Genomic DNA, 23,460 nt, shown 5'->3' on the forward strand with positions numbered 1-23,460 from the left:
TTTAACCCTAGAAAGATAGTCTGCGTAAAATTGACGCATGCATTCTTGAAATATTGCTCTCTCTTTCTAAATAGCGCGAATCCGTCGCTGTGCGTTTAGGACATCTCAGTCGCCGCTTGGAGCTCCCGTGAGGCGTGCTTGTCAATGCGGTAAGTGTCACTGATTTTGAACTATAACGACCGCGTGAGTCAAAATGACGCATGATTATCTTTTACGTGACTTTTAAGATTTAACTCATACGATAATTATATTGTTATTTCATGTTCTACTTACGTGATAACTTATTATATATATATTTTCTTGTTATAGATATCGTGACTAATATATAATAAAATGGGTAGTTCTTTAGACGATGAGCATATCCTCTCTGCTCTTCTGCAAAGCGATGACGAGCTTGTTGGTGAGGATTCTGACAGTGAAATATCAGATCACGTAAGTGAAGATGACGTCCAGAGCGATACAGAAGAAGCGTTTATAGATGAGGTACATGAAGTGCAGCCAACGTCAAGCGGTAGTGAAATATTAGACGAACAAAATGTTATTGAACAACCAGGTTCTTCATTGGCTTCTAACAAAATCTTGACCTTGCCACAGAGGACTATTAGAGGTAAGAATAAACATTGTTGGTCAACTTCAAAGTCCACGAGGCGTAGCCGAGTCTCTGCACTGAACATTGTCAGATCTCAAAGAGGTCCGACGCGTATGTGCCGCAATATATATGACCCACTTTTATGCTTCAAACTATTTTTTACTGATGAGATAATTTCGGAAATTGTAAAATGGACAAATGCTGAGATATCATTGAAACGTCGGGAATCTATGACAGGTGCTACATTTCGTGACACGAATGAAGATGAAATCTATGCTTTCTTTGGTATTCTGGTAATGACAGCAGTGAGAAAAGATAACCACATGTCCACAGATGACCTCTTTGATCGATCTTTGTCAATGGTGTACGTCTCTGTAATGAGTCGTGATCGTTTTGATTTTTTGATACGATGTCTTAGAATGGATGACAAAAGTATACGGCCCACACTTCGAGAAAACGATGTATTTACTCCTGTTAGAAAAATATGGGATCTCTTTATCCATCAGTGCATACAAAATTACACTCCAGGGGCTCATTTGACCATAGATGAACAGTTACTTGGTTTTAGAGGACGGTGTCCGTTTAGGATGTATATCCCAAACAAGCCAAGTAAGTATGGAATAAAAATCCTCATGATGTGTGACAGTGGTACAAAGTATATGATAAATGGAATGCCTTATTTGGGAAGAGGAACACAGACCAACGGAGTACCACTCGGTGAATACTACGTGAAGGAGTTATCAAAGCCTGTGCACGGTAGTTGTCGTAATATTACGTGTGACAATTGGTTCACCTCAATCCCTTTGGCAAAAAACTTACTACAAGAACCGTATAAGTTAACCATTGTGGGAACCGTGCGATCAAACAAACGCGAGATACCGGAAGTACTGAAAAAACAGTCGCTCCAGGCCAGTGGGAACATCGATGTTTTGTTTTGACGGACCCCTTACTCTCGTCTCATATAAACCGAAGCCAGCTAAGATGGTATACTTATTATCATCTTGTGATGAGGATGCTTCTATCAACGAAAGTACCGGTAAACCGCAAATGGTTATGTATTATAATCAAACTAAAGGCGGAGTGGACACGCTAGACCAAATGTGTTCTGTGATGACCTGCAGTAGGAAGACGAATAGGTGGCCTATGGCATTATTGTACGGAATGATAAACATTGCCTGCATAAATTCTTTTATTATATACAGCCATAATGTCAGTAGCAAGGGAGAAAAGGTTCAAAGTCGCAAAAAATTTATGAGAAACCTTTACATGAGCCTGACGTCATCGTTTATGCGTAAGCGTTTAGAAGCTCCTACTTTGAAGAGATATTTGCGCGATAATATCTCTAATATTTTGCCAAATGAAGTGCCTGGTACATCAGATGACAGTACTGAAGAGCCAGTAACGAAAAAACGTACTTACTGTACTTACTGCCCCTCTAAAATAAGGCGAAAGGCAAATGCATCGTGCAAAAAATGCAAAAAAGTTATTTGTCGAGAGCATAATATTGATATGTGCCAAAGTTGTTTCTGACTGACTAATAAGTATAATTTGTTTCTATTATGTATAAGTTAAGCTAATTACTTATTTTATAATACAACATGACTGTTTTTAAAGTACAAAATAAGTTTATTTTTGTAAAAGAGAGAATGTTTAAAAGTTTTGTTACTTTATAGAAGAAATTTTGAGTTTTTGTTTTTTTTTAATAAATAAATAAACATAAATAAATAGTTTGTTGAATTTATTATTAGTATGTAAGTGTAAATATAATAAAACTTAATATCTATTCAAATTAATAAATAAACCTCGATATACAGACCGATAAAACACATGCGTCAATTTTACGCATGATTATCTTTAACGTACGTCACAATATGATTATCTTTCTAGGGTTAATAAAGAAAAAACCGAAAGTTCCAGAAAAAAAACTATTTCAACTTCGTAATCTTATAAAACGTATACGTACATAAATACATAAAATAGTTTCCACATTTCTCTCGCCTTTATTTTCTGAATAATTTCCATCGCCGGCATATCTCAGTATATTTTATTTACTATACATTTTGTTTTAGAATGCAGGCTTCTACGGAAATCGACCTGCAGGTTGTTTCCGCAGCACTCCAGTGTCCCGTTGAATAAACAGAAATGTTCTGTGAATTGTCTTGGTAATTTTTGCTCTTATTTCAAAGATTGGCAGAACTGTTATTTAGTTCTTTATTTAAGGAAAACAGTTAATTAAGCTAATCTAGATGTTTCAGAATTATATTTATTTTTCTTTTATCTTAAACATACCTACCAATGTTATTATTATATGCGAGTGTTAATCATATTATATATTCTGGGGTCCACCTGGACTGGCTGTAGCTCGCGGAAAGCCGCGAGCTATAGGTACCTACATCAATTGATGTCAGTAGGGTATCGGCTACCTCCACAACAAATTTCATCGAAATCGGTCCAGCCATTTTGGAGCGAACAGGAGAATAAACACTCACATACTTTCGAATTTATATTCGTGTGATCTGATCATATCGAACATCTGTCATATAATCATAAGCTTATGTCGTTGTATTAAGAGTACAAAAATGACTTGTTCAAAAGTAGTACAACAGATCATCAACTCAGGCTTTTGTTGATAAGTTACAAACTTGATATACTCATAAAGCCTTCATAAAGACAGGTAATACATGGACTGCGGTCTTGAAAAGAGTATTCATGCTTATAATAGCCTCTCTGTATGTTAACTCAATGCAAATAACTGCAATTTATTTAATAGTCCTTGTAGAAAGAGATGATTGTCAATAGTATTTAATTAAGTAAATTATAAGGACAGATTGTCGAGTCGAAATGTTGATTTAAGCTTTTGTACAATTGCGGAAAAAATGTTTTCTTGTATTGAGAATGTTGTATGAATAATTAAAATATTTAATTTCTATGAAATTTAGGTTCACTTTGTAATAGTTTAAGTAAGTAAGGAAGTTCTAACGTTTTTCTTCTTAAAACACATAGCATTATCTACGCAAATACATCTTACTCTATCAGATAGAAACCGTGGCTACATAAATAAGAAACGAAGAGACACTTAAAAATTCTTAGTAAATAACTTACCCAAAGCTGATAAAACTTTAAAAATAATATTAGAATAAATATCGGAGCTTTGAACTCGAGTAACATCGAAGTTTGTTTTAATAAGACGACAACCTCCTTAGATGCTATCGTAATTTAATAATAAACTTTATAAACGGCAGAGCTGTTGTATAATTTTAGTTCTTTAGTGCCACGATAGAGCAATTTTGCTATACCACTGGCTGGTTATAAGTGGCCTGCAGTGATTGTGCCTAATTAACACATAAAAAAGAAAATTAAGTTGTAGTAAAACTGAAAACAAAAAGCATGTGCCATTTTATATAATTCTGGTAGTTAATTTAATTCTTTATTTTTATAAAGCATTACATTTTTTTTTTCTATTTCAATTGTTTTGATGTCCATAATTGTTTTATAAGCTAGGGTCGCATATCGGCTCTAAGCTGTGAGCATTTGTATTGTTGTTAATATTGTTTTTCTATAAAAGCTTATGTGCTGATTGTGCTATCTTCTCCAATGTTATTTACGTGAAGATTGTTCCCAGGGATGGATATTTTTCCATAGAAAATCAATTAATAGTTTTCAGTCTTGCAACCCATGCAAAACTGTCGACACACGGTTTTATTTTATTTTTGATAATGATTTGCAAAATTATAATTAAATATAGAAATATCGAGGATTCAGTAAAACTTTTGGTTGCGAACAGAACTACGATATTGTATAAAAATAAAAACAAAGAAAATTACTACCTCAGTCTCACATAAAGCTATCCCAATTAAGATTTAAAGAAGCGGGAGCAATCATGCGCTAAAGCCTTATATCAGAATGACCTACAAACGATCACGCACACCCTAAAATTTATTATCGTAATAGTAATATGATTGAACACATCGTGATCGTAATTTCGAGCGTGGTTCCATGTCTAATAATGTTATTTTTGTTCCACCAATCAGGTGATCGCGTGTCGGGGGAATAATCCTCGCCACTTACCGTTTACGGTTACTGCGCACTTTATCTCGATGGGACAAGGTCGTAATTTGAATGGTTCTTGGTAATATAAATTTGTTCTTTTATCACAAAACTTGGTAGTATAGTGAGTTATCGTGTTGCCATTGTCTCGAAATGTCGCACTGATCGAGTGTTTTATTCTTTACTGGAATTTTAGTGGATCGAAATAGATTGCGTTTAATATTGCAGTTCAAGGAATCGAAATGCGCCGCGGATCAGAAATAGCTCCGACTAATGGACGAAAAGAAATGTATGACGCTTTTTGTCCGGCGTATGATAATGGAGGAGTAATAATGTCAATATCCAAGAATATGTAATGCGATTGTCTTTTAGTATGCTGTATCTGCTACTTGATGCAAAAAATGTTACTAGTAAAATTGCAATGTGTAAAATCTCTAAGACTTGCGAATCACATTAAAATGGGATAAAAATCCTTTTTATGCAAACCCTTTTTTAATATTTTTTTTATTTATTTATTTATTCAGAACAAAGGCATACAATTATCGAAAATCAACAAAATCGCCAAACTGTATAACAGTTTGTTGGCGATAATATCGCTCATTTTTACAAAGTGTCTAGTCTAATAAACAGTGTCTAGTCCATACCTAAGCTTGGCTATCTATGTATCTAGCTTCAATACAGTCCTCAAAACAGCCAACACTGTACTGCCATCCACCATTGAAATCCACCTCCCCGAAATACACAAAATATGTTCCAATCCACCCCGTCATCCGACCTCGCCAACCTAATTACACGATCAACCGCTACAAGGTAAAACTCGGAAAAGTTTCTGACCTTCAAGCTTCTTATTTCTTTTGCCATTTACTGGCGTATTTATGTAATTCCCCGTATATGTAGGTTTCTAAGAGATTTATTGGTGGGTAAACATTGATCCTTATTCTGTATAGAAAATGTGAAGTTTCTTGTAGTTTTGTTTCTATGAATGGGAATAAATGAAGAAAGAAATCTTTGGTTTGGAGTAAACTTGCGATGGATGTTGGTTATGTGAAATTATAGTATAGGCTTATCTGAAGATGCTGATCTGCCAGAAGCAACTAAAACTGATTTTTTAAATATATTTAATGGCATCCTAATGGACTATGTCACATAAGCCACACAAAAGCAGTAGCAATAATTTAGCGATATCGAAACCAAATTGTCATGTTGTCTTTGTAAAAATTCAGCACACATCAATATCGCAAAATTAACTCCATCACTGGTCTTTTGCAAGTTATAATAGCTGCGGGCTTATTCGATTTGGTTCCACTAATATTAGCTTAGGTGATTCAAAAATATTATTGAAACCGGTATGAATGAAGCAGATACTTTAACATTAAAATAGAATGACGTCATAAAACATTTTAAACATCTTATAAATGTTTACGTCCGTGTTGATGGATTACCAACTCGTTATTCGGTACTTTATGTTACTTACGAGATTTTTAAAGCCAATAAAGTACTTAAAATTATTATGACGTCATAAAACATGATTTACGTTGGCTTTGAGATTTTAATGTATATTTTCTGGTCTATTGTAGCTGCTAGCTGTTTATTTTGATAGTGTTTAAATAGTACAGTTAGCACATAGATCAAGACACTAAGAGAGTTTGTCTTAGGGGACTTTTTGGTTCCAAATCCCTTTGGATTTGGAACCAAAAAGTCCCCTAGTAAAAATCTAAATCTATTACTGGGACTCCACCCAGTCTGCCAAGGCTGTATCTCATAAACTGTTAAAAGTTTAGTTTTTTGTGTATTTAAAATCAGGGTTCAGCAATAATTTCTGCAGTTATTAATTCGATGGGAAACCTCTTTAGAAAAATGTTTGTTGTATAGTTAGTACTCTCAATGTCGATAGATAGTATTTGGTTCTGCATTTCACCATTTGTTACTACCAAACCATTCAAAGATAAATTTGAAATCAGCAAAAAAGTGCAAACAAAAACTAAACCACATTTTTACACTTCAGAACACTTTAAGAACATAATTGATTTTTTAACACACCGTACCTAACTACAAAAGGCAATAACAAAAAACTATCCCAATCATCTACCAATACATGTACCAATATTGATGAAGAGATAACATCCATTGCTAATTTTGTTAACAAGACATAAATAGGCGCGGTGAGTTAATCCTTAATGTAGATCGAAATTGCGCCAACATTGGGGTTGTTTGGCCCTATTGTTGGCAGGTAGACGATTTACACAATACCAAGGAGGTTTCATATCTTCCCATGCCTATTGATTCGTCAAATATTCGAGATGTTTGGAATGCTCTCGAATTGAAGTTGTTTAGTGAGCATTGTTGGCTTGTGTGGGAGTATTTTTATAATCTTTTTTTTTACTGTTACTCTTTTTGTGTTTGTTAAGCAATGATCTCGTTCGAGTTTTAATAGTGTTATGGTGTGGGCGAGGTTTTAATGTAAGCGTTAAAGAAGCTGAAAATGATGTGGTTATTTAGACATTATTGCAAAGAAATCTTATTCTCCTGAGGGTCTTAGCGAAGCTTATCTTTCCTACTTCGAATTTCCAAAATTGCTAAATAAATTAAAAAACTGGAGATTCAGGGAAAGAAGATTTAAAATCCATGGTAAAATTTCTTTTCTGTCTGTAACAACTTTTCTTGCAATCGGATACGACTATGAGCAAGAAATATGATAAAAGTAATGGAGATATTCCAATTTAAAATATATTAAAAACATAATATATGACTTGTGCACATCTAAACTAAAAAAAACAAGTAATTACTGTTCATTGCAGCTAACAAGCGTCTTAGAAGAACTTAGTTAAAAAAACAGAACGGTACTCTACAGCAACGACAATCTTGAATTTCCATATATTTACTTAACCAACACGTTATACTTGGAACCATAGAAAGCAGGAAAAAGACCAAGCCCATACATTCCTGAACCAACTCATCACACACTGAATGAATCTCTTCAATATAAGGAAAAGCTCTTATTCCACATCTGTATTGTTACCAATCCCGTTTTACGATACCAATCATATTATTATGTCATGTCGACCAACCATAAACATCGGCAATCAGTATTATTGGTGTCTATGGTAACTATTGTTTAGAGCCATAGATATAGGTTGTATAGGTCGGTGAGTCAAACGGACTGTTTCGAGACCAGTGCGTGAATTACCGTTTTATGACTAAAAATATACAATTTAACTAAAATCGAACAATTATTTGGAAGAAAATGACCGATACTTCACGTCGAATGGAAATAACCATCAAAATATTTTTAGTTACTTTGAGTTATTTATTTCAGTATTCAGTAACAATATTGTCAACAAAAATGTCACAATTAGTATCTAGTAGTAGTAGTATATATCACTACAGTGCATCGAAAGGTGTAACCATGGAAAGTGATAAAGAAACGAATAATTTTCAAAACAAGAAAATGACAAGGCCCCGATTCTGCTATTCTACAATGGCCGATGAATGAATGGCAATTGGATTAAATTTGAAATTACTACTATTCTCTTAAGCATTTTGCCAATACAATAATTGGAAGTTAGTTATATTGACCTTGGGTGTACCGTCCCGTACTGAATTTCCAATTATTTTGCAGGAAAAGATACAAAAAATTTCGTTTTAACGCAATTTTCATTCATTCATCGGCCATTGTAAATAGCAGGATTGGGGCCCAGGTCTGATACCACGAATCATCAAACAGCAAAGACACAGTTACTAACGCACCTTGTATTCTCAAAAAAAGATGAAATCCAAATTCAATAGGAAACGAAACATGCACAAAAAGTTCACACTTAAAAGTTGCCATGAAGTACACAAAAAAAGAACAATAAACTACCGTACGGTTAAGAAGCATAATTGCATACAAAAGAAGCGAATGGAATAATATTTTGTTTTCTTTAAAATAACAGTGTTAAACTCCATATTAAGGTGAATGATTCTAACACATAATAACAAAATTTATTGTTTTTTTACATATTTATTTAACCTATAAAAGTTTATTTCACCTCTTAAAAGTCTAAAAATTCAAATACACATAGTATATCATTCGAAATCAGCTTACAAATTATCATACAGCCGGTTAATAAAAACTGAAATAAGTATAAATAAACAATAAAGCCGTCTGCCCACTAATCCGTATGATTCATGACAACCGGTTTGAATGCACCTTTACTTTGAGTATTAGAATGTTAGGCAGGTGTTAGTTTTTTGCTTTTTCGTTATTCAATTGAATATTTTTTCCGTACTATTTATTGTGACATTTGAAAGGTTGGTTTAGAATTTGTTTGTTTTTAGTAACAGAAATTTTCTTGTAACGATCTCTTGCTTCAAATACTATTATTTCAAGGTAGAGAAAGTGAAACTTGCGTATTCAATTCGCGTATGCAATTTAAAACTATGAAATGTAACTCTTGATCTTATACGAAATGTTAAATAAACAATTATTCAATTCAAGTACTTATAACATAAGTAAATGCTATTCGATTTTAAATTCCAAAAAAAATTCCAAATGAATATATGCTATACACACAGAGAGATATAAATTTCATGTTTGTAGAAACAAAAGCGCAAAGCCTTTTTGCTTTGTTTACCCTTATGTCATGAGTACAAATGTAATTCTATGCAGATATAGGAGTAAGCACGACTCATCTAGGTACAGTCGACTGCAAAAATTATATTGAATTCAGAGATCTATAAATAGGTAACATAATTTATGATCTATAAAACTAAATCGCTCTTAATGCTCTATATTATAGATCGATCCATTGAAATGGGTGTTCGCCAGTAGATGAATGTTGTATTACAGACGTAACAGAAAGTCTAACTTATTTCAAAGACGTACATATTTGAGAAATTTGTTATATTTTATTGATGAAATGCTAAATGAAATGAAATAAAATGCTTTATTCGTACTTAAAAGTCATATGTTCCAAATGTCGTTACAAAATATTCATAATTTATTCTTATCCAAGTTAAGCTACTATATCAACTGCATCTCAACGCACGGTAACCATTAAAGTCATCATTTCAATTCACACTTAACTTTTGTACGCGACTCTACAATTGCTATTCTCGAAGCGTATAACACTTTTGAATATTAAACAAGATACAAATCTCACGACAAGACTCTAGTTGCCATTTACAAGTAATAATAGATTTAAATGCTGTACATATACATTTTAGATGTAGCTACTTAGTGTGATATGTTGGCAATCCTCCAAAACCTTTACCTAATCAATGAAGAACTGTAATGTGGGTATTTTTGTATTTTGCACATATACCACGTGGAGGTAAGTAATTAGGAGGTTTAAGTAATCATTTCATATACACAGGCATATTAACATACTCACATAAATACAAGTTCAAATTAAATTATTATTTGTTTATTATTTCACCTACTTTTTCAATTTTGTTTTATAAATAACCGTGTTTTAACAAAGTGTTTTGGGAACTTCCACCACTCACGCAAAGATACAATTACATATTAAAACTTACTTTATTATTTTTAGATGTAAGAAAAGTAAGAATTTTCCGACTTTATTTTCATGTTCAAATAAAGTGCATCTTCTATCTAAGTGCAAATTATTCTCTACATCATTTCCATCTTACTCCTAGTCTAAGGTTATGCAGTGCTCTTTTTTAGGCAAAACAAATCCTTATTTCTCGGGTGTTATTATATTTATGACGCAAGAAATTCCATGCCAAAGTATTAGATAAAAAAAAAACAGAATGCCAAACGTAACTTTAATTAGGTAAATTCTATTTTGTATGTATTTCATACACATAAAAATAAATAAACAATGAACGAAATAAAACATTTACATTACACGGCGTCGTTCAAACCACTTAATGGGTTTAAGTAATAAATAGAACACCCATTAACAATTGGTAATTATGTCATTACCCTCGCCACAGAAATAACAGTTCCTTGACTAAATAATATATGTGGGAATACACATGTGATACGACACATCTTAACAATGCTTAGCCCGTGGTTTCACTCACATTACTGGTTACAATAAAATAAACTGTCTGTGGAAAACTTGCTGACGATTTCTACACTACTATATCCATACAATGGTTTAAACTGATTTATTCCAGTGTACAGAATTGAAAAGGCTTATCTCCCGATTTGAGGAATTTACTCATAATTTACTTGTAAATATCACTTATCTACCACTACAAATAAGCATACAAAAGCTTTCCTGACCAAATATTTATAACTATAATAAAATATCTTTATAACTGTAATGATCGTACGGAAACATAAAATCGAGATAAAAACTATTGCATATGTTAATTTTGTTTACAAACTATCTGTGTACCAAGTTCAGTCTAAAACCGATCAGTGGTTTTTGCGTGAAAGAGAAACAAACATACATCCATTGATCCACACATACAAAATTTCATGCTTATAACATTAGTAGGATTAAATACGTCACAGTCCACAAAAAATAAACTTCTTCAGTCATGAAACGTTGATGACAGTAGCAAGGCATATTGCATATAACCTACTAAGCCATGCGTATAACGTGCATTGGCTGCAGCCAGCGATCGTTTGACCGAGTTGTTTCCGAACGGATTGAGACCCCTCTGCGGCCTACAGTGTGCAAAAAAATGTTCTTTTTTCCTCTCTAATGAATTTCTTTATTGCTTTTTTGTGGATGCTTTTTCGATTTAGTCTGCATTGTCGTTTATTTGTACTTTCTTGTAATGTTTCGATTTAATTATTTGGTTTGGATTACTGATACAGGGGTGATACTTCGAAATAATTGTGTTTTGTTGGTATCATTTCGTGTTAATTAGATGCGATGGAATACTTTCAACATTTGTTTAGAACGTCTTCATGAATTGAATAAGAGGACATTTATTTAACTCGATGTTAGTATTTTCATTTTGCAAACGTGTTTACTAGAGTTTCAGGAGCATGAAGTCGTTGACCATAGTTGAAAGCTTTATCCAGAATTCATACTGAACTTGACAGAACAAAACTAAACTTCTAACTTCAGCTTCTCTGAGTGGATTATTTGCGAATTGGGGGATTTTTGAGAACTCTGATCAATATAATTTAATATTTAGATCTATTTCATAGACCCAGTCAAATGTTAAATAATACTCTATTGTTCTCCGCTTGATCTACGTCCATACATTATATGAATCACACAATTTAGTTATCACAATTCTTGATATAGCTGCCAGCTACTGTCAATCTCTGCCAAACGTATTGACGGGAACATCCCCTCAATACATTACGTAACAGTAACATTGTGAATGAATAAATGTGTTATCTTAGTCATTCTAGAACCTATTTATGTATTGAAGTCAATTATATTAGATCGACAGTGACAGGAGATCAGACTTAATGTTAATATTATAATTGAGTGATGTTTCGGTAAACGGCTATTGTTTTAAAACCTATAGGTATTTTGTGAGTACTAAAACTTTGGGTATGTTTTGTCATGATTTTATGTTGACTGGCCCTGATTGCTATACCGGAGGTCGTGGGTTCGATTCCCACCCAGGACAAATGACAATGTTCTTGTGATGAGCGCGATCATTTGTTCAGTGCTAGAATGTAAATCTATATTTTGTATGCTTTTTAGAAATATAAGTGCTATGTTTATTAGTTGTAGTACTCATAATACAAGGTCGGCTTAGTTTGAGACTAGATAGCGTTGTGAAATATTTTGTTTCTCTATTTTATTTTATTTTTTCACACTACAAAACACTTTTTTGTACAATTGAGATGTCAATGGCAACATTTAGTTTCTCTTCAATAATCCATTTTACTCTTCGTATCGACAACCGGACTTTACTCTTACATCATAAATATAACATCAGATACGCCACAACTGGTGCAACAATACAAGTCAATAACCGAAATACAAAGTAAGTATTCTGGTAATCGATTAGTTCCAAATACTCGATCGAAGAGGGAACTAGAATCGAGAATCGTTTTTTATTAACTGTGTTTTTGTAAAAAAGACTCTATTATGTCCTGAATTAGGGTGGCTCAGTGTCTAGCCGTTGATAGCGTCATAATTGGACTAGTATGTTGCACATTAGGTATATTATAATAGATTTCCTGAGTAAGTTTCAAAAATTGCGATTTGATTTTGATGAGTGAATTGAACATATGAAAGATATAGTACTTAGGTCTATTATAATATACTTTTTTATCAAACCACAAGGCATTATATTATACAGCTCTGTGGTTCGGATTAAAGTTTCATTTAGACGTTTATAAACCTTTCGTCCTTCTTTTATTAGGAGTAGACGATATAAGGAATGGTAATTTCAAACCGATGATGACGTTTTGTTTAATGAAATGAAATGAAATGATTTATTCTGCAAATAGGAAATTTCATAACTTTTACATGTATTTTTTGAGAACGATGGAGCTGACATTTCCTAGCTGACTACCCTAAGAAGAAATGTCGAAACAAACTCAGGGGTCGCAGTCTCTTTTAAAGTCCATATAGTATTTATCTACGTATAATATGTCTAGCAAAGTTATGTCATTAATTACTTACAATTTAAAACCGCACATATGCGCTAGTAATTTCAATGAAATAACTAATAACTTAGCATACAAAATACATTTCATTATACCCTGAACATTACTAAACACAAATTAATTGATATCGACTGTTAATATTAAAACCAAAAGCATGTTAGCGTTGGCGTTTAATTTTAGAAATGAAACGCACATTTTAGTGATGGGCTGAGCGGGACGAGTGACGTCACGTGTTTGTGACAGCAGCTTAGACAACTGGGACCACGTCCGTACGTCAATCATGAGGGAGCAAGAACTGTATTGAAAGAGACGTTCGTACGAAATTATTAATGTTTTTTTTCTTGTATTTGTTTTGTGAGTGACGCAGCTGTTTGGTTTTGCAGGTTGACAATTGTTATTACGCTGGTAGACTTAGTGCGTTATGGGATACGATGAATTTAAAACAATCCTTCCTCTGTACATGAAAGATAACTGTTCAAAGTTTTGGCTATCTTCTGATTGCGATCGTATAAACTAAGCGTATTGGTCATAGTAATTATTTTAAAAGGTTAAATTAAAATAATTTTAACGCTGTGGAGGATATGTTTTAGTGCATAAGCGTGTGCGCCAACACTGATGCACTCCCTGCTTTGTAACTCTCATAGCCAAGAGATCAAGCGCATGCGTTTTTTTTTCTATCACACATATTTATAAGTATGTATGTGCCTTGGGATCGAACTCAAGACCATTGATTTGGCAATCCCGTAGTCTCACTACTAGGTTATTATAGCTTCGAATACGTACTTAATAAGTACTATTATTCTATACTAGTATTCAATATACCTCACAATAACAACCAAAAACCTATTTAGTATCGAAAAAAACATTAGGAGTACCATTAATACTAGCCTAATATATATATATTTTCCTGACTACAACAAAAAAATACAGCAATAAGATAGCCAATTTATTTCTCTATTTATCTAGCCAAGTCTTATTGACTTTGCAACGTATAGACGGTGTGGTCTGGGCTTTATCAAAGGATATTTTACTTGAGTATTACAAAAGAGTCTGTATTGAGGGCGCCTAATAAGGTACTGTGTGTTTAGGGGCTTAGTATGGGCTTAAAACTGTGGTACATGTGTACCACGAGTTGGTGTTTGTCCGAGAGTGTTATGTGAATTGAGGTCTAGGATTTCTGGATGGATACGGTTGGGTATTAAGGACTGTTTTTTGTTCAAACATGATAATCAAAAGTATTTTTTTATTTCAAGTATGCCGTTTTCGAGGCACTTTTAAAAAGCGTAGAGTAAAGATTGTAGGTGCACGGTTAAAAAGAGTTATTCTTATAGAGAACAACCGGCAGTCAACCCCATAGTGTTTTAAAAATAAATATTTATAAGCACATGTCAAAATCTTTTTCTTATTTTTATTATACATATATAAAAAATAATTGCTGTTTGTTAGTCTCCCTAAAACTCGAGAACGGCTGAACCGATTTGGCTTATTTTAAGTCTAGAAATACTCGAAATACTTAAACGGTAATAAAATATGGAAAAGTTGCAAAAAGCATCGTTATGATCGGCTGTTAACTGAACAATGCAACATACTATTGGAAACTAGTATTTAGGATCCGTTATTGTAAAACAAATCGTTTGCATTTTATTTTTCACTAGCTGTCCCAACGAACTACATACCGCTTAATGTTACAACGCACGTAAACGCATCTATTGTGCGGTTAATACATTGGTGTTTATGTTCTTTGTCTATTTCTTTAAGGGATATCTTCTGAATGTGTGGTTTTATTGCCACATTAATACTGGGCCTAGAGGGGAACTTTCCTATGGGGTACGTGTCATTGATTTTGTTGTTGTATTTCTATTTAATTGTTATTTTATTTGGTTATGTTCCACTCACTCAATGTTGCGAGTCGTAAAGATGGTCGGATGGTTCAGTCGGGTCCCAAGCTAGTTGGGCGATCCCGATCGGGCGAAACAAAAACTTTCAATTAACGTCAACTTAAAGGTAAGTCCCAATCTATACTAATACAGTTTCTGCTGCATTTGTTCGTAGTCGTACAGAGCATATTCTAATGCCAAACTTTCAATCTCAGTCTTTGATTTTTAAATTCAGGGTGTGACATTTTTTAAGCTTTAGAATTATCATTACAAAAGAAAACTATCTATGACTATCTATGAATCCAGCTATTTAACACAACGTCATCTAGTCTCAAACTAAGCATAGCTTGTATTTTGAATATTAGACAACTGACAAACTTATACATATATTTCTAAATACATACAGAAAATAGATAAATTACACACAGACATGATAATGTTCATCACACAAACATTTGCCCTTGGTCTGAATCGAACCTACGACCTCCGGTATAGCAGTCAGGTTCACAAACCACTAAACCAACAGGCCAGTCATTTACTATTAAATCATTCTCTTGCTATTATCCTATTGATAAACTTTCCTACAATAATTACGGCACAGATCTAGTTACCCGACAGGTGGCATATAACCGTCGGACAGGTTATTGTGAACAGATGCTGTATCTCGGCAAATTGTTCTATTTATAATGTTCTTAGTAAATTTATCTTGAGATATAATGTTCGAATGACTATTATTATGGTCGGCATTTGTTTACGGCGAAAATAGTATTTGTTATTGCATTATATCTTTCAGATTGGATTCTTTTCATTCTACGGTTTTGATGTTAGTGCCAAATAGAAAGTAGTATGTAGCAGCATGCATACCAACGGAATGATAAGGAATAGAAAAAAAAGGTTTGGGTTAAAGTGATTTCATAAGACTAGTCGGATAGAGTCAAAAGTGTCTACTAATAGTAACTTTTGCGTTACTAAATCGATATTGCTCACGTTAGGTATAATGTCTATTTCTTACAATACGTATTTTATCACTTGTTGCCAATGTTAAATAAACCAAAAGTTTAAAAACTTAAAAATGTTTACAACACAATCATAATAACATTGGTATAGGACTTTAAATAAATTGACGAGATCCTTCAAACATTAAGCAGTATTTTAAGAGGCATACACTTTCCCTACATTTTTAGACGCGGCCCTATAAGTAACCGATATTTATTGCTACTCTCCCATGGTGAGCGGTGTTATAAATTTTTATTGTTACCGTAATACCCCATATAATTACCATGGGAATCTGGTATCGAATTATTTTATGAACTTCATTTATGCTACGGCGTATAAATATTGATCACACTGTAAGTAATAAAACGTTATATCGTATTTTGTTGTTTGCAGTTATTCGAAAACGATGATCTTCTTTTGTCTTATTGTTTGACTCAAATACTGTTCAATCTTGCAGCGGGTTTGATCGGTTTGTAAAAGATTTTAGTGTTTGACGTCCATGTGAAGTATTCTAAAGTCATCGAACTTTAGCTGAGTGACATTGCTTGTTGGTTTGACAGCTTGGTTTGGTTTGGAAACACGATTTAGATTTGAGGAAATTCGGTTCATATATGCACGGCTTTTTTTAAACAAACAAAACATTAACTTTTGAAGGTCATAAGACTGTACACAACCACATTCGATTTTAGGCAGCACTTTGTTTTTAAAAAAAGCAAGCTAATAAGCTTTTTTATTTTCTTACATGATTTATAAAAATCTTCTCAAATTCAGAATTAAATAATGTTACAATATTAACCGAATATAGAACACACGAAAAATGTCATTTTCGAATTGCCAATTGGTTTTTTTTTCTTATTGAAATAAATGGCTTGCATGTTTCCATTATTCCTCGTAACCCCTACAAGTGATACACGTGGGTGCACTTCTATAGAGCCACGGGTTTCAACCCTTCAACACACAACTGTGTAAACTGTTGCTACGCTACAAATTAGAACGCACATTTGTCCATACAGTTTCTTTTTCCGTTAAACTATTCTTTGACACGTTGTTTTTTTTTTTTTTGTGCTAACGAAATTAAAACTTCTTTGTCGTGTAACTCCGTTCCAGTTTTCGATAGTAGAGTTTAAATTATTAGATATTTGAAAAAATTGTGACGTTATACAAAAGAAGATGGGTAGGTAAAAGCCATAAGGCGGGCTATCAAAACACTGTAGTAAAAGAACTATTCTAAACAACACTAGGTGATATACACACGTCCTATTCATTATATCAATCGTACGTCAATGAATTTTGAGATTATTATGTCAAAAAAAAACATTTTAATCTTACAATAATGTAACAGCTAGCCCACATAAAGTTGCTTACTTCGTAATTATTACCGTGACTAACCAAAATCATTGAGCGTATTATAAAATCCCCCTTCTCAGACGTATCGCAGGGTACATATAACTTAGTAGGGTATTCTGGAGTGGACAGTCCCTAAAGATTTATGGGAACCGAACTATAATTATGAATGAACTGTGGTGAATCAATAATACTATGTTTCGAACAGAATTTAATTCAAATTATTACTGTTTCCTTAATTGATTGATGAATGTGTGAGTAGAATTTTATTTTTTGTCTTTAGAAGATTTTTTTTTTGGTTTTATTTATAGATTCATTGTGCTATTTGGTTGGTGGAAAACCATCGAAAATAAAATGTAACTGAATAACCACGGTGAAGTAAACTCAGCAGTCAACTCTGAATCAGAAAAATTAACTCGGTTTGGAAAGATAATTAATAATTAGCAATGAATTACCATATCAAGCAAATAAGACTTTATTACAGCCAGATGCTCTATTATTTCTCACAACTGTCTCCCACACTAATAAGCATACTGACATCACATATTTAATACAACGCTACACGCATCGTTTACTCACACATTTTTTATCTTTAACTTATTTTAGGGTTTGACATGACACGTGCGGAGTTAGTTCATCTGTGCCCCAGATTACTCAATCATAATAGCCCTTATTACCTCAGCAATAGGGTTGATGTTTTTTAGCTTACTCCATCAAACGTTTAGCGAGGAAATGACAAGCAGACGTAGGTCGTTTTCTCGCATGATTGGGTTTTTTTAGGGTTAAACATTTGGCAATGAATGATTGATTCGGGATGCTGCAGTCGGGAGGAGGGTGTACAAAGTTTATTTAATAGATTATTTACCTTTTTGGAGGAAAAATACAAACAGTAAATAAAAAAACGTATAGGGTTGCAAAAAGTTGTTTTGGTTTGACGTTTTTTATCCGCCGTCAATATATTTTTAAAATTGATTGCCTCTGTGGTATTACCTAATCTTTATTCAAATTTGTCTTTTAACAATGCATTACAAGTTGTCAATTGAATACTCTCGAAATAGTCTTGAGTAGTATTTAAAAATTGTTATAGTTCTTTTTGTTGTTTCGTTCCGATTAGTGTATCTTAAGAAACACCATGAGATCTTCATTATACAAGCAAAAGAAGAAAACAATACGTAGGTCATTGCTTTTGTTAAACTATAAAAATCAGTAATAAAGTACAACTTCTAAGAATTACATAACTACTTCTACTAGAAGTAATACGATAATACAAAACAGATAAAAAACTTTACATCACAAAGCGAATCAAATATAGCATCTAAAGCAACAGATCCCGTTAGGGCGAAGCTCGTTGATCGCGACCAAACAAATACTAACCTGAATAAAGATACAAAAAATACACTGGAAACCGGTGAACTGGTCTTTATAAACTACGATGTATGTGTGCTAGTATACACTACAGCGACTTTGTAATAAGTAAATGAAGTTTGCGCGAATAAGAGAACAAGAGTTGATGATGTTGATGATGATTTGAGAGCGGCAAGTATCCAAATTGGTACTAAAGGTGCAAAAGTGGAATTATTCTAGTCTAGTATGTAAAAATGTAAAAGTGATAATTAAAAAATAGAAGCTTAACATCACTACGATAACTAATGAACAGAAACTAATGCAATATTTTTTTTTAACAGAACAAAAGTACAATAAAAATAAACAAAAGGAAAGTAAAGAATGTTTTGAAAGCTGTCTACAAGCAGTAAATTAAAACAGTCAATGAAAAAATGAATGGCTTACCCATTACACTAAATAACGTAGTAAATACAATATTCCGAGACTATAAACAACCTCTTACTCCAATTTCAAACAACACAAAACCAACCAATAAATAAATAAACATGACTCCAATAAAAACGCCACAAGAACGACGCATACGCATACACGGTCTAAATGAACAACCAACTGGCAAGACGGCTCATTACAAAAGGTCCAGTGTACAGAATTTGTAGGACTACTTTATCCATGCATATTTTTTTTTATTCCCATTTTTAAATATTGGAACGAATACGGTTCTTGTTCCAGAATTTTCGATAGAATCATGAACTTCTCTTGGTTTATTCTTTTGTTTAATCTTGGTACTTCTGTATTTATATTTCCTCTGGTATTTATAAGAACGTCCTTATTGTTGTAGAATAACCGGTCGTTCTGATAACTTCCGGAGGAGAAATAAGTCGTCGGGATAGCTCTCGTGGGTTTTTATTTTTAAGTTTGTATGTTTTATTCTATTTTGGCATCGGAGATGTATTGGTCTTTCTTTTGTTAGACTCACGGCCGGTTTTTCATTCGAACCCAATATTATCTCGCCTTTCTACTTACTCACGTTACTTTACTTAAAACTCGGTCTTCCATAACGAAAAATATCGAATTATATCAAATTTGTTCCTTATTTTCAAGCAACATTGAATTATTTTATTTTAATAGGTATTTTAAGTATGTAACTGTTTCTTGGAAAATTATTTGCAGTATTGCGTTTTGAAGGAGTATCGTTTCAAGGCATAGAACTGAAGGTAATACAATAGTCTCGATTACATTTTCGAGGTACCCGATCATATTGTATGTTAACATAGTTATCTGTTGCAGAGCTTTGTTAAGAGATATGACAAAGGATGCTACCGGACTCAAAGGTTGCAACTATACAGGGTAATTACATTAAAACTAGAACTTTGTTTCCCAAAACCTGTGTTTGAACTAGTAGGACCTAGTGTGATACCCTGAGGGACTCCGTGAAAAGCTGACAAGATATTGTAAATTTAAACACGAGTGTCAAGATTTGGGCCATATAGGTTGATGTATTATATAAAGATTTTTAAGTAAAAAATATAGGTAAAACTGTAATATGAGCGAGTGTCCAAATAAAAGGATTCTATAATTTCAAAACTTATTCCTCTTCTCAATTATCAATAACCATATTAGCATCTCTCTTATGAGACCTCTTTGGTCATCTCGTTTTAAATACAGGGTAACGAGTAAAAATATATTCAGTATCTCAACATCCTTGAACCAACAGCTACTGATAACAAAAAACGCCCTAGCAACAGAACTCGCAAGTAAAAACTCTACAATATTCGAGTTCTAAAAACTAGTACCTCGAATATTCGTTTGTTATCCAGTTTATCAGATCCATCGATTCGGGTTGCCAAGGTCTAGGTCACCGAATACGTAATCCAAATTCTTAACCCTAAAATATGGATTCGTTCATGTTTCTATAACGCTCTATTTAAATACGGTATCTAGCACAAAGGGTTAGAAAGCTTATAATTGCGTTTCTTATCATCGTAACTGTACTTGAATATCAGTGTTATTCTTGTCTTATAAATATGTGTTGCTAATATGGTATTTATTTTGTCTTTATTCTTGAATGGTGGACCGTTGATAGCAATTCTATTTATAGCATTACTCACTACTAGTAATTTTACTTATCATGTGTCGATATCTATTGTAGTGCGAGATTCGAGAATCTCAGTTGGCTTTGTAAGCGTTGATGATATTTTTTACATAAGTAACCTCACAACCGTTGTGATGATTATATATCTAATCATAACAGTCCAGAAGTTATTTTTTAATTCACATTCCGTTAACTCAATAATTATTTATAAACGAAATTGAAATTTCCATTTCATAACATTAAGAAAAGATGCCATCAAAATCCACTTCCTCAAACAAAGACCTTTTTTGTTTTTAAATTGGTAAAATTCAATTATCAGCAGTAATTAATGTTCTATTTATAACAAAAGAATAAAGATCTAAGAGTTCACACCGGTCTGAGGCATTGATTGTTTTCTCGACATTCAATTTCTTCAAGCAAGACTAATAACCGATTGATTTGAAATTCAAATTGTATTTCAAATCAATCGAATCTAATACACGGGTTGAGCTCAACAGATCTCCTAGATCCAACGGAGACACGTTAATAATTGGGAAAGCAGGAAATTAGAGCAAATAGACCATTGGCACAAAGGAAATGACACTACCCGCTCCTATTATGAAGCGAAAATGTTTGTAACTGAATCGTTTTCTGTAAATTCGTCAACTTCCCCAAGCGTTGTTATGAGTTTAGACAAAACAATGACTTAGAACTTGTAATAATTAATGTTTGATTACAAAAGTATGCGAATAAGTAAAAATCATAAACGAATTGTATCAGCCGCCTTAAATAACAAACGAAACGCAACCAAAACGCCAACTTGTTAATGAAAATAGATAAAATAGTACATGCAGACGGAAAGAATATAAATTCTAGTGAATTTGCAACACAAATCGCACTGCAGTGTCTAGTGCAGAGCTTTTTGTGTGCGGGTTAAAAGAAACCAACTTATTAGCATATTCCATAGATTTCCACCCCCACACTGCGGTTGGCAAACATAATGTATTAATGCATAACATAAGCAATCCTCAAAGACGGCACATTACCGATTAAAACAGTAACAAGCGATTTATCGTTGAAAATGTTTTATATCATTATGGTTGGACGCTGCGTGATGTTCTGCTGCGATTAATACTCCGTCACTGTGAGTTTCACTGTTATAGTTATTGAGTAACACTTATTGATACACTACAGAACTATTGTTATTCACTTTTGGTTGATTGTTAAGATTTTGTGGTTTTTTGTTGTGTCTGTGAGGTAGCAGGGCCGCGGCGCGCGTGCGTGCGCGTCGACTACGCGCACTCGACTGAGTTAAGGCAGCCTCGTTCCTACCCCTGGCTAGGGTTTTCGTCCCGGCCGGCGAACTGACGTTCCGTTATACGGGATATATTGATTGTTTGTAGGCCAAAGTTTGTGCGGTTTGAATGTATTGTTGACAGATAATTTTATTTGACAATGTTTAGTAGTCTTGCCTTTCTTTTTCAAATCGAATGTGTAAAAATTGTTGGTTAAATTTACATTTCCCAATTCATTTTTGAATATTCATTTCGCGCAGTTTTTATAGAAGATAATGATGGTTTTTATATACCTTCATTAGAAATAGCATTTCTCTACTAAAGTAATCATTACCAGCTTGCTAAATTACTGTGCTACATTGAACATAAAGTTTAAAAGTAACTAAGAAACAAGAAATACTTAAATTTATCCTTAAATTATAAGAACCTTTTTTAAAAGAAATCCTCACACGTAACCCGCATGTTTACAACTATATCTTAAAGAACATTATTTCTTATGAATATGTAAGGGCAGTTAAAAATATTTCAAATTTAAATTACCCCTATAGATATTATCTTGCCTGGTAATAGCAAACGTCAAATGAACTTCAATTTAAGTGAAACGGAATTGCGAGAACAGGATCAACACTCTCTATCTCTTTCTCTCCATCATTACACAAGGTGACAGAGTAGTGCGTGTCCCAACCCTGTAGCTACCCCTCTCAATACAAGCTCATTCACCAAATTACCTTGAACTGCTATCACAAACATTGTATTCCAAATGATAGTTCAAGTCACATTTGATGATATAAAAGTTGCGATTTTAGGGCTAACAAATTAGAAAGGGGAAGAAAAAATGTTTAAATGTCAGGTTTACTGACATTTTGCAGGGCTATAATTAAGGTTTAGCGAGGGTCGCAAGTTGTTATCGACACACCGTTAAATTTTAAAAGGACGATTTTCTTTGCAATTAATTCCTTCAATTGGCAATAAAGAGAAATGCGTGCTTCCAGATTTTTACGGAAATTACCTTTTATGGAGTGTTTGATCGAAATGTTTACATTGTTTATCTTTAATTAAGATCTTGATTGAGTTTCAAAAGAAATACAACGACAATATTTTTAACGTTTACTCGTTACCCAAGTAAAGAAGCTTTTTTAATTTTATTTCAGTTACGAGTATATTCATAGTTTGAGTTTTTAACTGTTATAAATGCTACTATTTTACGAAATGTCTGCAAAAAAAACCTCTTTACGAATAAAAATCACAAACACACTCAAATAATTCCTTTAAAAACAAAAATATATTACAACGCACCAAAGAAACGAACTGACAAATGAAAGTATCCGACCATCTGTCCTCGATAGCGACATCTATTT

The 23,460-nt window shown here is 33.2% G+C and overlaps 1 protein-coding gene across 2 annotated transcripts in view; it reads right to left on the reverse strand.

The window, feature by feature from the left end:
- The window catches only part of LOC113495275, a 114,644-nt gene extending 92,452 nt beyond the window's left edge, over nt 1-22,192 (reverse strand). Inside the window, exon 1 of one of the 2 annotated variants that reach the window (XM_026873940.1) lies at nt 21,854-22,192. The gene's annotated coding sequence lies outside the window, so the exon portion shown is untranslated. The remainder of the gene's footprint in view (nt 1-21,853) is intronic. The other variant, XM_026873941.1, reaches the window with a different exon arrangement.
- Nucleotides 22,193-23,460: the final 1,268 nt, after the last annotated feature.

This window comes from Trichoplusia ni, chromosome 6 (assembly GCF_003590095.1).
Source record: "Trichoplusia ni isolate ovarian cell line Hi5 chromosome 6, tn1, whole genome shotgun sequence".
Taxonomy (NCBI): Eukaryota; Metazoa; Arthropoda; class Insecta; order Lepidoptera; family Noctuidae; genus Trichoplusia; species Trichoplusia ni.